Raw genomic sequence first — 5,649 nt, forward strand, 5'->3', positions numbered from 1 at the left:
GACCCCCGTCCCTACCACTACTACTGCTAATAATAATAATAGTGCCAAGCTTGTGAAACCTGATCCAAATGGAAAGTGATAAGTACTCAACTATCTCCCTCAGTGGGTGTGAATAAGGACACTTCCAGCCTCATCCCTTGGCCACTCAAGGAACCAGCCTCGGGATGAAGCTGATGCTATGGGTAGCAGATGGGAGGGATGGAAAGAACCAGGGTCCATGATGGCGCTGCTGAGTCACGGGCTCACTCTCCTCTGGGTATCCAGTTGTGTAAGCCTTCTGTCTTTCTGTTGATTACAGCATTGTTTAACTAAGGCCTCTGCTACTTTGCAGCCACAAGCATCTTGATAGATTAGGAAAGCAAAAAAGAGGATAAAAAAGAAACCAGGAAAAGGGATGTGTGGTAGATGAAATAATCCTTCTTGGTTCTTTTCAAAAATCTCCTGTCCTGATCCCCGGAATCTGAGTATGTCACCTTACAAAACAAAAGGGGATGTTGCAGATGTGATTAAGTAGTTCGATGAAGAGATTATCCTGGATTATCTGGGTAGGCCCAATGTAATCACAAGGATTAGTTACAGAGGAAATGTGACAACAAAAAAAGAGAATGAAATGATGTGTTTTAATGAAGAAGGAAGGCACCCTGTGAGCCAAGGAATGCAGGTGGCTTCTAGAAGGTGGAAAAGGCAAGAGAACAGATTTTCTTCTAGAGTTCTCAGAAATAATGCAGCTCTGACAATACCTTGATTTAGCCTATAAGACCCATTCAGACTTCTGACCTTCAAAACTATAAGACAATACATTTGTGTTGTTTTAAGGCACTAAGTTTGTGATTTTTTTCAATTTATTTTATTTTATTTTTTCGTAAAGACAGCATCTGGCTATATAGCCCAGGCTGGTCTCAAATTCCAGGCCTCAAGCCATCCTTCCTCCCTGGCCTCCCAAAGTGCTGGGATTATAGGTTTGAGCCACCATGCTGGGCCTGTGGTAATTTATTATAGCAGCTATAGGAAACTCACACAGCATGGTAATTAGAAAACCAAAACAAGATGCTATGAATAAGTACAAATGTAGCAATAATTAGATATGAAAGAGTTGAATCCAATGACTACTAAACACGTAACTAACAGATTGGATTTTTTTTAAACTCCAGGTAGGTGCCCTTCATGAAAGGTATATCTAAAACAAAATGATGCAGGGAAACTATATACCTGTTGTCTCAGTTATCTACTGCAGTATAACAAACCACCCTCAAAACTTAATGACTTAGTGCCGGGCACGTGGCTCATGCCTATAATCCCAGCACTTTGGGAGGCCGAGGCGGGTGGATCACTTGAGGTCAGGCGTTCGAGACCAGCCTGGCCAACATGGTGACCTCCTGTCTCTACTAAAAATACAAAGTTAGCTGGGCATGGTGTCAAGCGCCTGTAATCCCAGTTACTTGGGAGGCTGAGGCAGTAGAATCACTTGAACCCGGGAGGTGGAGGTTGCAGTGAGCCAAGATCGTGCCACTGCACTTCAGCCTGGGCGACAGAGTGAGACTGTCTCAAAAAACAAAACAAAACCAAACCTTAATGACTTAGGAAGGTGGCTTTAGTGGCAGCATGAAGCACACCCTGATTGCCGAGGAACAAGAGTGCAAAGCTAAGAAACTGAGGCATTTTGAAGAGTTTGAAGACACTTGGCTTCCTTATCTGACCCCCAAAGATGAATTCTATCAGCCGTGGCAGCTGAAATATCCTAAATTAATTCTCCAAGAAGCCAGCAGTGTATCTGGGGAGCTCCATAAAGAGGCTCAAGAGGCCGGGCGCGGTGGCTCACGCCTGTAATCCCAGCACTTTGGGAGGCCGAGGCAGGAGGATCACGAGGTCAGGAGATCGAGACCATCCTGGCTAACACGGTGAAACCACATCTCTACTAAAAATATTTTTAAAAATTAGCCGGGCGTAGTGGTGGGTGCCTGTAGTCCCAGCTACTCGGGAGGCTGAGGCAGGAGAATGGCGTGAACCTGGGAGGCAGAGCTTGCAGTGAGCTGAGATCGAGCCACTGCACTCTAGCCTGGGAGACAAAGTGAGACTCCGTCTCAAAAAAAAAAAAAAAAAAAAGAGGCTCAAGAAGCTTTTCTCACACTGCACAAGCATGGCTGCTTATTTTGAGACCTGTTTAGGATCCAAGGCAAAGATTTGCTCACTTCAGTATCTCCCATCCTCATTGGTAATCCAGGTTGCACCTACAAGTCCCTGAACACTAGGTTCTTTATGGTACCATGGCCAGTGAAAGGGTCTAATATAAAATACACTGAAGGTCAGGTGCAGTGACTCACGCCCTGTAATCCAGCAATTTGGGAGGCCGAGGTGGGCAGATCACTTGAGGCCAGGAGCTCCAGACCAGCCTGGCCAAAATGGTGAAACCCTGTCTCCACTAAAAAAAATACAAAAATTAGCATGATGGCATGGACGGACCTGCAATCCCAGCTACTCGAGAGGCTGAGGCAGGAGGATCGCTCAAACCCAGGAGGAAGAGGCTGCAGTGAGCCAAGATCGTGCCACTGCACTCCAGCCTGGGAAACAGAGTGAGACTCTGTCTCAAAAGATAAAATAAAATACACCAAGGCTGAAATAGCTGCTGCTTGTCAGACCTTCCTCAAGGTCAATGACTACCTGCAGATAGAAATAATCTAGGCTTTGGAAGAACTTGCTGCCAAAGAGAAAGCTAATGAGGATGCTGTGCCAGTGTGTTTGGCTGCAGATTTCCCCAGTGCTGGCATGGGGTCATCCTGTGATGGACAAGAAGATGAACTGGACATAAAGAGTAGAGCAGCATACAACGTAACTTTGCTGAATTCATGGATCCTCCGAAAATCCCACACCTGAAAGAGAAACCTTATTTTGGCATGCGGAAAATGGCAGTGCGCTGGCATCGTGCTGAAAATCTGGTGGACAGGCCCCAAAGAGGAAAGTGAGGACAACTCTCATCTTGAAGGCAGAGATCTTGATACTTGGCATGTTGGTGTTAAGATCTCATGGGATGTAAAGACACCTGGTTTGGCAACACCCCAAGGAGACTGCTATTTCATGCTTGGTAATCTTTGGAGAACCAAAATTATATTGCTACTCTAGCATCTAAATTTAGATTATTGGGTATATATTTTGAATATGTCTTATAAAGTAAACTTTTGGAGCATTTGATATTAATAGTGAAACTTCTTTACAAGAACATGTAACTAGGTTTTTCTTTTTTGAGATACTACTAAATTTTAAAAAGTTGCTTTTCTTTTTATTCTAAGTAGTTGTGGAGTTCCTCAAATATGCTAAACAATTCTCAGAATTATTCTTGAAAGCTATTAAAGCATCCAAGTCAACTTATTAGTATAACTTGAAAAAATGCTTCCCTGTCTATATGCGTTTTTAGTAGCGAGAGAGTTTTGTCTAGTTTTGAATTTAGTTCTTCTCAGGAACAGCTGACCTGACAATGGGGCCTTTCTCTCAACTTGTCATTTAGTTCTTTCAGAAGAAATATCTCAACTGTGGTTAGGCTAACTTAAGCTGTAGAGTTTGTGGGGCTTTTTTTTTTTTTCTTCCTGCTGTAAGTTTTTATTTTGTTTTTGGACTTTCTACTTGTTTTCCAATACGCAATGTGCAAACAGTATCCTTTTTTACTCAAAGCTTCTCGGGGTTTATTCTTTACTTGGCTCTAGTTCCTGATTCTTGGGGGTTTACCTCACTCTTGTCTACCTGGAGAAATCTACTCATATGTTAGTTTTGGAGCCCGGAAGAACCAGGGCTGACACTCAGTGTTTATAATAAGAGTTAATTCCCAATTTGGTATTTGTAGAGAGTCCGCTGTGTTCCAGGTACTGTGTAAGGTTCCGGAGGAGATATCGGAGGTGGATAAATATTGGTCCTTGCCTTTGGGGAATTCAGAGCACCGAATAGCTCTTTAGGCCATTCTCTCATTAAGTGTTTTCCAAATTTCAGCTCTTTGCACATCAGCTTCAAGGTTTTCGTCATATCCATGTACTACTTGTATAATTATTTACATACTATTTCTGCCTAGATAAACTAACCTTTTTTATCTTAGAAAAAACTGAATGGCTTAAAGTAACAAGTAAGACAGCTGGGCAAGTCTCTGCATGTCTCCCCTGGGTTCACTCATGCAGCTACAGTCATCTCAGATGGTCTTACACAGCTGGTGCAGGCTGTTGGCCAGCCTCACCCTCCACATTGTCTCTCATCCTCCAGGACACTAACCCAGGCTTCTGCACATGGTGGGAGCAGCGTTCCAGGTGATGAGATCAGCAGCTGGGAGACCTGGTGAGGACTAGACTCAGATGTCCCATAGCATTAGTTCTGCTGCCTTCTGTATTCACAAGTCACAATGCCAAACATGATTCAACGAATAAGGAAATGGACTTCACCTCTTATTAGAACAGTGGCAAAGTCACAAGGCGTATGGATTCAGGAAGGGAAGGAGTTATTGTGTCATCTTTTTGATCAACTCACCATATCTGGAAAATACTAGCACAAAGTGGGTGTAGGAATATTAATATCAAAGTTGAAGTCAAGGTGAAAAGAAACTAAGAGGAAATATTTCTTAGAGATAAAAGAAACACTACAAGAAGAAGATAAAATAGTCATGAGCATGTTTTCGTCTAATGACATACATTCAGAATATGTAAAGCAAAAGCTGTTAAAGAATAAGGAGAGGCTGGGCACAGTGGCTCGCAGCTGTAATCCCAGCACTTTGTGATTACAGCACTTTGTGAGCCCAGGAGTTCAAGACCAGCCTGGACAACATGGTGAAACCCCATCTCTACAAAAAAAATACAAAAAGCCAGGCGTGGTGGTGTGAGCCTGTAGTCCCAGCTAAAGTGAGGACAGGCAGGAGGATCACATGAGCCCGGAGAGGTTGAGGCTAAGATCGCACCACTGCACTCCAGCCTAGGCACAGAGTGAGACCCGGTCTCAAAAAAAAAAAAAAAAAAAAGGAAAAATTGACCCCAAAAATCACAGTGTTAGATTTTAACATATCTCTCTTGGAAACTAAAATATTAAGCACTTTAAAAAATAAAGATCAAGACTATTTGAGTAACACAATAGCATGACCTAATAGAAATATTCTGAACTACGTTCTAAGCAGAGTATACACATTCACAAAAATTGACCATAAGCTAAACTGCAAAGGAAATCTTAACACATCTCCCCACCCAAAAATAATACAACACGGACCATCTTCTCTCACCACAATGCAATACAATTAGAAATGAAAAACAAAACGATAGCCAAACAAAAAACAAACCAGTGTATGTCTAGAAACTTTTAAACAGACTTGTAAATAACTCAAGTTAAAGGGGTAGCAGGACCAGAACCTAGACTTCCAAATAACCAGTGTAGTTCATGATCTAGTCCTTTTGTTCATATAAAGCTATTTGTTTTAAAATAGTTGCTGAATTACATGAAAGGGTGAGAAAGTGGGAGAGACAGAAAGGCAGAGACAAAACAAGGTGGGCTGGGAAAGGGATTCACTGGAGCAACGAGTTCAGTGTATGGAAGAATTGAAGGGTCAGATAGTTATTACCAGCCAGGTTCAGCAAAGCCTAGAAGGATCTGCTGGTCTCAGTGACCTGGGCAGGCAAACACCACCCAGCGGAG

At 42.7% G+C, this 5,649-nt stretch overlaps 1 pseudogene; it reads left to right on the forward strand.

The window, feature by feature from the left end:
* Positions 1–1,602: 1,602 nt before the first annotated feature.
* LOC134807786 (alpha-ketoglutarate-dependent dioxygenase FTO-like) lies at positions 1,603–3,205 on the forward strand (annotated as a pseudogene).
* Positions 3,206–5,649: the final 2,444 nt, after the last annotated feature.

The sequence above is a fragment of the Pan troglodytes genome, chromosome 12, assembly GCF_028858775.2.
Source record: "Pan troglodytes isolate AG18354 chromosome 12, NHGRI_mPanTro3-v2.0_pri, whole genome shotgun sequence".
Lineage (NCBI taxonomy): Eukaryota > Metazoa > Chordata > Mammalia > Primates > Hominidae > Pan > Pan troglodytes.